The sequence below is a fragment of the Vicia villosa genome, linkage group LG3 (assembly GCF_029867415.1).
Source record: "Vicia villosa cultivar HV-30 ecotype Madison, WI linkage group LG3, Vvil1.0, whole genome shotgun sequence".
In the NCBI taxonomy this organism is placed as follows: domain Eukaryota; kingdom Viridiplantae; phylum Streptophyta; class Magnoliopsida; order Fabales; family Fabaceae; genus Vicia; species Vicia villosa.
Genome location: NC_081182.1, coordinates 182237532 through 182249138, shown reverse-complemented (window position 1 = coordinate 182249138; position 11607 = coordinate 182237532). Strand labels below are relative to the sequence as shown.

Below are 11607 nucleotides of genomic sequence, written 5' to 3'. Positions count from 1 at the left end.
TTCAAGTGTTATTTTAGCATAAAAGTCTTCAATCAAAATAGTAAATTGTTAGAGTTACTTTTTTTATTATACCTTTATTTATTTTTCTCTTTTCAAATAAATTCAATCTTACACTCTCTTTTTTTCGATAACTAATTGAAAAATATGAGGTGGAGTTATTGAGAAAATAAGAGTATAATTGACAAATTACAATATTAAATTAAAAATAACACTTAAATAAGAAAAAAAATTCTTTTAAAATGACACTTAAAAAGGAACGAAGGATAATTAGTTTTGGTAGATGTGTTGATGTGCCTTTTGTTATGAACTATGTTTTTACAAATTTTAGTTTTTCTCATAAATTTATAAATTTTAAGATTTTCTTTTTACAGTTATTTTCCCAATCAAATTTAAAAAATAAAAGAAATTATCTTTTAACATTAATTAAAATATTAACAAATTAAAATAGTTATTCGTCAGAAATATATCTGTCAATTTTTTTTAGGAACACTCGCATGTACATGCGCAGCTAATCCGTAGATACATTTGCAAGTAAATCTCAAAGTAAGTCTCTGAGTAATTTACAGGTTACTTTTTATAGTTTTTAGATCATTGGCTTTTATATCTTCATTTTCTTTTTGGCAAAGGTACCTTTGAGTTTTAGTTGAGTATCGGTACCTTTAGTGTTAATATTAAAAAATGATGTGATATTGAATATCTTCATTTGATTGGAGGAAGATATCGTACCCAACCAAATTCAAACGTACTGGAATGTTCACTTTTTTTTAGAGATTACTCCTTCGATCAAGCACTTTTCAGATTTAACTAATTATTTTTATAAAAATAGAAAATTATGGCGCTTATAATATACATAATTTATATTATTATAAATTAAAAATCATAACCAAGATATATTGATATATTGAAAATTGAAATTCACAAGACAATTTATTTGAAAATTTCTTGAGATACTTTTTTGAAGGACTCCTAAATTTGGAAAAAAAAACTATTTAATGCTCCTTTCAACTTATTGGAGTTTGGAAGCAACTTCTTCCAAATCAAAATTTTGTCATCGATGTTAAAATTTTGCGTTAAATATATTTTTTTATTCTTATAAATATTTTTAATTTTATTTTTAATTTCTATTAAAAAATAACATATTTTAGTCCCTACAAAATTTTTGTAAGTATAGTTTTAGTTCATTCTATTTTCTAAAAATTTGAAAACTGTTTTGTTATCTTTTAATTTTTAAATTTTTGAGTATCTTTTTTCAAATATATTTAGAATACTGTAAAATACTTATTTATCAAATTTTACAATTTTTTAAAATGAAAAGAATTAAATATAAATTTTTCAAATTTCAAATGGTAATGATAAAAGTAATGAAAATCTTGACTTATAAATCAAATTTTGAGTTTATTTTTTTCAAGGAACTTTTTAAAATATTCTAAACATGTTTGCAAAATAATCATTTAAAAATACACATTGGTTTAACTGTGGAAACTAAAACTACATGTATAATAATTTTGTATGGACCAACGATGCAATCTTATCTTTCTTAAGTGAGTAAACTTTGCAATCTCATGAGACTTGGGATCCTTTTCTAAACCAGTGAAGGGAATCCTTCCAGAAATAGGAAACCCAATGATGCTTGAATATTCTTCCAAGGTTGGTAGCGATTGATAATCAGGAAAGGTGAAGCAATGATACAATGCATCATAGAATTGGATCAACGTAGAAAGGATCCCTTCTTCCATCTTGGTCTTGAGGAGATACAATAGTCTTCCATACTTGCTACAAAACTTGTCTTGATCAACAATCAAGGACCCTAGCTTTATCAATTCTTCCACGTCTAAACTCTTGTAAGTATATTTCTTAGTTTTTCTTCTTTCAAGTTCCATTCCTATAATGTTTACAAATAAAATGTTTCTTTTAATTCCTTGAAAGATATTTTAGTTTTAAAATGAATGGATGAATGAATGCAAACATAGAAAAAATATGGGGTTTAAGGAACCAACGTCACGAGCATGGAGCCAAAGATCTACCCATCTTAAAGGTGTGTACTATGGTTATTTTATACCTATAGATCAAGGTTCTAAAACTTCCCAGACTCAAGCAGCTCAACTTGGGGATTATAAACTTTGCAACATACAAGCTCGTTTGAATAATATCCCAAGAGAACCTCATCCTAGTGTAGTATCGTGTAACAACTATTTTGGAATTGAATCCAAACACTCCACACTACTTTCTAATGGCCAAGATTGGTTAAGGTGTTTCTAGGTCCCCAGCTTCTACAACCTAGTTGAATGCAATGATGTATTCCCAACTACATGGTCAACAAAGTTACATCCAAAAAGGCATCCTCTAAGCGATGGATCTCAAATTGACTTCTTTCACTACAACACGCTGGGGCTTTAAAAGTGCTTTTTATGGGCTTTTAAAGCGCTTAAAAGCGCTGTGAAAGCCAGCGCTGGCGTAGGTAACAAAAGCGCTTCAGAAAGCGCTCTGGTAGGTCCCCCTATAAGAGCGCTTTTCTGGAAAAAGCGCTCTGGTAGGCCCCCCTATAAGAGCGCTTTCCTGGAAAAAGCGCTCTGGTAGACCCCCCTTTAAGAGCACTTTTCCAAAAGCGCTTTCGTATGTTGCGTTTTTTTTTTTTTATGCTTTTTTATTAATCTTTGGCAGCGCTTTTACTAAGAAGCGCTTTTGTAGGTGGATCTTTAAGAGCGCTTTTTAAAAGCGCTGTCGTTGCTAAATGAGGTATTTTAATGTGCAGCCTGTAATTTAATCCTCCCAGTCGACCTGTAATATTTTCGACCTGTAATATGTTTTTAACCTGTAATATTTTCGACCTGTAATATATTTTTGACGATATAATTTCAGCCATCAGTAAGACAATATATATACTAATATAATACCATTATAATATCCAAAATTATATATATACATCATTACAACATCAATAATACTATAGTTCAAATCGACACAAATCCTACATGAAAAATTGCTTAATATAATATTGACACAAATCCTCTTTGATTTCTTCCAACTTAAGTCTCGGGTACCCAGCAGCACGGAATTCGTCAAGGTACTACAAAACAAAAACATAATATGAATGATATATTTAGTTAAATGTAATAAATTATATGAAATTATCTTAAGTTATAAATTCATACCGTGAGCGGAATCTCTAATTGATTCGCCTGAAGGATTTCTTTCATAAACCTCAAAACAAAGTATCCGCAATCTGAACTGTTTCACTGTTGCGGACACTACGTAGAAAAACAAATAAGATTTTATAGTTGTCTTGTTTTATCAAGTAGCATAAATATTATAAGCAAAATTGTGAAAAATAATGTACCTGCACTTTGATCCAAGTAATGTTGTTTGATTTAGTCCGGGATACATGTGCGTCCCGTTGACTTCGGAACACTTGTATTGATCTAATTAACAAATATATAAAAGCATATGTTTAGATTAATCCCACAAATAAGTAAATATATAAATATACACGAATATTTAGAACGATCCCACTTACAAATCAACGATTTCCTTCATAGCCGGATAATTGGTCCAGTCACCATTTACCGAATTCAGATAATACACGACTTCTCTTATAGGGTTGATAGCAAGCAACAACCAGTGTGCTCTATAAATTAAAACAATAGGTTATATGAAAATTTTGCTATACACAAAAGAAACAGAGATTAGATGAACCAAGAATGAGAAACTAACCCTACTGGTCGGGTATTATACGCCGGTGGACATGAATCTATCGACTAAGAGCTATCTAACTGATTCCGGTTCCGAAGAAATTGCCATTCCGCTGCAATGGGCGGAAGACACGAAACGGAATCTGTTAGACAATGCAGTCCCGCGCAACACTCTGTCATACAACAACCTTAAATAAAAACATAATAAACATTAGATTATTTTCATTGAAATGTGTAAATAAATTATATTGTGGGACTAATTAAATAATATATCGGATGAGTGAATATTACCGGATGTATGAGTGCATATTACTGACGCCTAGTTGTTCATGCGTAAAAATCTCTTCCAAGTCATCCATTGCAATATGTGACTTGAATTCAATACCGAAGACACTTTCATCCATATTGATTTCACGTAAAGCACCATCCTTCAAATCGGACATATCAACCATTGTTGCGAGCGTCGTCCGGTATCGAGGCACAAAAGCACCGCCTTTTTTTGCCGCTTGCTTCGGAGGACCAGTGGGTGGTACGCTACGAACTTGCTGCGTCACTTATTGTGACTCCCGAGCGGATGCCTAAAAATCATATAAGTTAGGTAAAATAAAAAATCATGCAGATTTAGATTCAGATTATATATTAACACTTTAAATGTACCTCTTTTAGTGATGCAACAGACTCCTCCTCCTGTAAAATCCCTTTACCCTTAATTGCGGGTTTTATAGGAGCAGTCTAAAATTAAAATGTAAAAAATAATTAATAAACGGTTTAGAATTGACATTCGAAAACTAAATGATTCATAATCGTTTTCAATATACCTCATCACTAATGGTAATGAGCTCCGAGGGCCATGCAACAAATGATCCTATTGCATCTCGCAGCAATGTCGTCTCTGAGACCATGTCAGGTACCGGTAGCATCGCATCATGATCTAATACAACATCCACCGATACTTTCAGGTGTCCATCCGGGAGCTGTCTATGGTGAAGTAAATCTCCCAAAGTGTTGTGCACTTTTCCCTTGCCAACTAGTCGATAATTCGGTGACGATAAGTATAGTTGGCAAGATGAAATGCCCTAAACCAATAGTAAATATAAAGTCATTATCATTAATAAAATAGAACAATTTGTAAGGAAAAAAATTTATAATTACCTCGGGAAATTTCCTTTGACAGTTGATACTAGCCTTATCACTAGTTTCTTTCACCGATGAAGTGTTTCACTTTTCTCTCATATACATATCTTTATCTCTTTGCAATTCAGAGACTTGTGCTTGCAATTCCTGCAACTTTTGCAACACTTCTTCATTGGTAAGATTTGATCTTCTCCTAGGACTCTTGTAAAAAGAGGTTGGAGTCACACCATGACCCTTACCCCTCACCCGACCGGGATACTCAGGAGCATCTAGTGCTCTACTAAGTACGCTCCCCTCACCGGTGGATACCGATTGCGACAAGGTCTCCTGTAATTCATTTACATTTCAATAATTATTAGTGGAGATAAAAAATCATTTATATATTAAAAAACATTTGATTTAATTAAAGACACAGTATTATACTTACACATTCAGTATAAACTCTCTGAACATCGGGATCAACAACTTGATTCTTGCCCACACGAGCTTCCTTCCACAACACATGTACAGGAAGTGAAGTTTCCTCACTTTTAGTCTCCTCTAACTATGCATTGACACAAATGATAAAATCGTCAAATAAAACATGCACATTTAGACAATTAATTAAAACGCATTTCTATTTACTTACAATTTTATCCTCTAAGCGTGCATATCCCAAACGCCCTTTTTTGTATGGATACGCGGGTTTGGATGCTCTCGCACTATTCGTGGCACTCCTTTTCCGAAAATCTTCATCTCTTTGCTTTACAAACTCAGCCCAATCTTTTTCATCAATGAAGATCTCATACTTTTTTGGCCGTCCTGGTGCCTCTTCAAGAAAGTTTCCATCTTTATCCTTAAGATAGGTGTTTGTCAAAAAAGCTTTCCACCCTCTATATCTTTTGCCGGCCAAACTAAGTATGTAGCGTCTACGATCATCTGGTATCTCAAAAGTCCTCTGCAAAAAAACATACGCATAGTGTGTTAGTATAAGTAATTTAAACAATTTATCGTCAAGATAATAACAACAATTACCCATATATGATATATACCTGAAGCTTGTCCCAAATCGCTTTTTTTTTTCGCATCCAACTCTAAACTTTTCAGATTCCATTTAGCTACGGAGACCGGAATATGCATACGAACAAGTGTACCAATATAACTTGTCAACTTTGCAGAATTAGGACCAATTGCTTGATTTTCAGAATTCCATTCCAATCGGTATACTAATCCTTGGTCTCTATGTCGAATGATTCCCTTCATAATGGTGATGCCTCGTGCAACTTCTTTTGCTTCAGTATCAGGTGGAGCATTTGTATCCGGAGCATCTCTTTCTTGAGCATCTCTTTCTTGTGAGTTTCCTTGTGAGTTTTCAGGTGGAGCATCTTTATCCGGAGCCATTGAACCTGTATCAAACAAACTAAAGCACATTAGTACACTATTAATAAGCTAACAATCTATACAAGTAAATCGGAAACAAAATCGGTACAAATCAAAATAAGCGTAAAAAAAGAAAGTTGTCGGAATTGAACGAAATTTACATGGCTATGGTAAAACGTCCCCACGGACTCAAAAATAAAGTCGGTTTTCCGAAATTCAGACCCTAAGCCCGACTTTTGATTACGGGCAAAAGCAAAACCGATAAAAAAAACAGTCCCGAAATGTAAAGATAAGTGCATGAGCAGCTCCGGAATCGTCAAAATAGTATAGTTACATGTAAAGAAGTCAACAAACGGATACATGGTTCAAAAGTTATGTACAAAACGAGAATATGCACCAAAATTGAATAAGTACTATACTATTGAATAAAACAATCGGTACAAATTGAATAAAGCAAATTAGTCGGAATATGTATACTATTACCTTTATCACTAACGTCTCTTTCTTTTCTTGGTAGGATTGTGTTCTACGCGTCTCTTAACAACGCGGACGGTTGGATTGATCCAAATACCCACATTATGATCATTTCTAGTACAAGATTCATTCTCATTTTGATCGTTTCTTGTACAAGATTCAATGCCAACACCAATATCAACTTGATCTTCAATGTTTTCATCAACTATTTTGTTAGATAAAAGCACTATAGACCATTTCGTACTTGTCGGATCATTGACATAGAACACTTGTTTAGCTTGAGAGGCTAGAATGAAAGGCTCATCTTTGTACCCTACCCTATTGAGATCCACTTGCAAAAATCCTGACTTATCCATTCGTATGCCACTATTATTTTAAACCCACTTGCAACCAAATACAGGAATCTGAAACTTCGCGTAATCAAACACCAAAATGCGCTCGATAACCCCAAAATATGACAAATTTGCAAATTTCGGATTTAAGTCATTCGCACTTGATATGTGCATTGCTTCAGCTACCAAGGTAACACCACTATTTTGCATAGTACTTTTATCATCCTGTTCTTTGGTATAAAATGTGTATACATTAATTGCGTATGCGCTATAAGAAAGCACAATTACACTTGGACCATAGGCTAAACATCTCAACCTTTCTGTCACTGAAGTAGGATCTGAACGATAATTTGAATAAATATGATCCCTAAACCACGGTATGAAACTTCGATTGTGCTCTCGTACTATCCAGTTCTCATTTCTATTTGGATTTAAATCTCGGAGAACAACCTTGTGCATTTCAACATACGGCTCAACCTCAATCTCAGTGTGCAGAACATACAAATGCGCTTGATCCCGTTCGACCATTGATACTGTCACAACTTTATTTCCAATTAGCCTTTTTCCTTCTTTTTTTTCGACAATATGAGATTTGGGGAGTCCAATTGATTGAACATTTGACAGATATTCAGTACAAAACTCAACCGCTTCTTCAACAACGTATCGTTCGGCAATACAACCCTCCGGTCGACTTCTGTTTTTCACGTACCCTTTTAATATTTTCATATAACGTTCAGCAGGGTACATCCATCTCATATAAGCTGGTCCGCAAAATTGTGTCTCTTTCACAAGATGAACGACTAGATGAACCATTATGTCAAAAAACGAGGGAGGAAAATACATTTCAAGATCACATAAAGTAACAACTATCTCTTTTTGCAATGTTGGTAAGATCGCGGGATCGACCACCTTACTGCAAATAGACCTGAAGAAGAAACACAGCTTAGTTATTGCGCTTCTTACTTTTTCTGGCACAATAGAACGTATACCAATTGGTAAAAAAAGTTCCATTATAACATGGCAATCATGCGTCTTCAAACTCTTTAACTTGAGGTCTTTCATGGACACAAGTCTTCTAATATCTGAAGAGTAGCCTTCTGGAACTTTAACTTCACTGAGGAACTTACAAAATGTTTTCTTCTCCTTTCTAGATAGAGTGTAAACAACAGGTGGGAGATATGTTCGTCTTCCTTTCGTCACGGGTCCCAATTCAGTTCTCATTCCCATGTTTACCATGTCCTTCCTTATGTTAAGGCCATCCTTAGACTTTCCTTGTATATTGAGTAACGTACCTATGACGCTGTCAAATACATTTTTTTCAATATGCATAACATCCAGGAAATGTCTTACGTACAACGACTTCCAATATGGAAGTTCAAAAAAATTGACTTCTTCTTCCACCCACCCTTGACAAGTGAATGTGCAAAAGGCTTGCCAAACTGAGTGCTCATATCTTTCACATTTTCAAAAATTTGATCACCTGACAAAAAAGGCGGGGTTGTACCATGTTCGGCCTTTCCATTGAATGCTTTTCTACACCCACGGTAGTGATGATTAGAATTTAAGAATCTACGATGACCGAGAAAGACATTCTTCTGACAAAGCTCCAATCGTGTCGTATCGGTTTCGTCTTCACAAACAGGACACGCCTTTTGACCTTTATTGATGTACCCGGATAGATTTCCGTATGCTGGAAAATCATTAATTGTTCCAAACAACATCGCCCTCAAGTTGAAACTTTCCTTCCTATACCCATCGTAAACCTCCACACCGTTCTCCCACAAAAACTTTAAATCTTCGATTAAGGGTGCCAAGTATATGTCTATGTCATTCCCTGGTTGTTTAGGCCCAGAAATTAGCATAGATAACATCATGTACTTACGCTTCATACATAGCCACGGAGGTAGGTTATAAATCATAAGAATCACAGGCCATGTGCTATGCGAGATACTTTGAATACCATGCGGGTTCATCCCATCAGTAGACAATGACAACCGAAGGTTTCTTGCTTCTTTTCCAAATTCAGGATAATCAGTATCAACTTTCATCCAATGTGGTGAGTCTGCCGGATGTCGCAACTTTCCATCAATAATTCTTTCATCTGCATGCCAAGTCAAGTGTCTTGAATTGGTCTCACTATGATACATGCGTCTAAATCTCGGAATTATAGGAAAATACCATAAGACTTTAGCAGGAGACAACTTTTTCTTATATCGAGGGGCACCACATTTAGGACACTCATTCAACGCTGCATACTCGTTTCGAAACAAAACGCAATCGTTTGGACATGCATGCATCTTATCATAGCTCATGCCAATAGAGGACAACATCTTTTTGGCTTCATACGTTCGATTGGGAAGAACATCATCCTTTGGTAGCATATCTTTCATAAGGGCTAATAACTCTGTGAAACTTTTATCCGACCATCCATTGTCCACCTTTAAGTTGTACAACTTTAACACCGCAGACAATCTTGTGAATTTTGAACAACCATCATACAACGGTTTCTCTGCATCGCTTACCAGCCTCTCAAACATTTTGGGACAATCCGCAAGATCTTCTTCAAGCGCTTCTGCAATCTCTTCGACTCGATCGCAATCGTATGTGTCTGTGCAATCGTTGTTTGAAGCATACTTCCTATTACAACTCGACTCAGCATTCCCGTTACTTTTCTCACCATGCATTGTCCAACATGTATAACTTCTATCAATTCCAAACCGTAGTAAATGGGATGCCAACTTATTCCCGTCAACCTTACCCTCATAACAGCAACCCAAGCAAGGACACGACATTCGAAGCGGGTCTTCGGAGTGCGCAACCGCAAACTCAACGAATTCCCATACCCCTTTCTCGTACTCTTTCGACAATCGGTTTGAATTCATCCATGTCTTATCCATGTCTTAATTAAGCTAAACAAAAACGGTCAAACTTTCACTCTTCACAAGTAACCCCTATGGCGAATTCAATTCACAAAGTTAGTAAGTTCATCACTTAACGATTAACGAAATTGACATCAAGAATATTCCACATGTCGGAATAATGAGTATTACTTAATATAATCTAAAAGTTACAAAGTTAGTAAGTTCATCACTTAAAAATCAGAGAATATTCCACATGTCGGAATAATGAGTATTACACTCATGTCTTAATTAATTAAGCTAAACAAAAACAACTAATTATTAAGGAACATAACGGTATAATGCGTTTCTGTCAAAACGCAAAGGATACACGGAATGAATCAGAAGCAATAAAACGCAACATATTACTTTGGCGAGAGAGAACAATTAATTACCTGTATAGTAGTAAGCAACTTCTTGAATGAGATCAAACTTTCACTCTTCACAAGTAACCCCTATCTAGCAAAGATATTCCTAAAAAATATAAAATAAAAAACTTAATTGAAGAATATAAAAATTAGGTCATAATCCATAGCTTAAAAAAATCAGCATTGTATCATTATGTCAAATGCATTCAAATTCAAGTAAACTCACAAACTAACACAATTTTCAAACCAAAAATGAAACAAGATGCAAGAAGTCACATTGTACCATGAGAAATTGGGTTCAAAACAAGTTCTAAATCCCTAAACCAACATCCCGGACAGCCATGATATACGTATAAATTGGCTCTCAAAATTCACTTCAAACAAGTTCAAGATGAAAGAAAGTAAACTCAACCATAGCCAAAAGATCTATCGATCAACCAAAATCATGCATATTCAAATATCAAAGCTCAACGATGTCTTTAGAATCAAAATCAAATAATATCAATACAAAATATGACTTAATTCCACTTCAAAACATGAGATCAATTCCAACCACCTTTGAATCAATTAACTTAGAAACCGGGAAGCCACTACACCAACCTATTAACGCATACTTAAGTTCACTTCAAACATGTCTACACAACGGACTCGGGCAGCCATGAACATGAACCAAAACCAAAACTCAAAGAGAAGCACAATATCATTCAAACCCAATCTAATACAATATATGGATTATCAAACACTTAGCAAAAAGAACCACCAATAGTTATACTCAAACCCGACACATAACTATGCTAATGTGAGTATTTCGAGCCATACAAAACATGAGAATTGAAGGCGTGCTCTAAAGTAAGGTTAGAAATACAAATGCCAAGTTCTTTATGTTATAGTAGTTAGCTTTACCGGAATTCTAATGAAACAAAAGAAGGTTGAATTGGGTATCTTTAATCAAACAAAAACGTGGGATTTTGGTAACAGCAAAATTTACTTTAGAATAATAAAAGAAGAATTGTGGGTAAGGGATGTTTTACGAAGCAGTGATACAGCAGAACCAAATACAATTATTTTCTATCCCAACACTCCAATAGAGCCACACAGTCACCATTCGTAATTCATACAAGACTCAACCTTAGAGTTATCCAACAACCATTTCTACTTCGTAACAAAATACTAGGAGCTAAGTAGGGAAAATATATGCATTCCAAAACTCCTAAATAGTCTAAACCACAGAGTAGGTAAATTGAATGTATCTCAGAGAAAGAACCTTTACCTGTATGTGTCTCTCGAATAATCTGAACAAAAGCCCAGAGTTGAACAAGCGACGAGTAGTGCCGTTGAGAAGAAGACGATGAGA

General features: G+C 34.8%; 1 long non-coding RNA gene across 1 annotated transcript; it reads right to left on the bottom strand.

Moving 5' to 3' along the window:
• Positions 1-2936: 2936 nt before the first annotated feature.
• LOC131656988 (uncharacterized) lies at positions 2937-3706 on the bottom strand. The gene is made up of 4 exons (XR_009300414.1): positions 3515-3706; positions 3338-3419; positions 3153-3248; positions 2937-3067 (listed from the first exon to the last, which is right to left on the bottom strand). It is a non-coding gene; the product is annotated as an uncharacterized LOC131656988 (long non-coding RNA).
• Positions 3707-11607: the final 7901 nt, after the last annotated feature.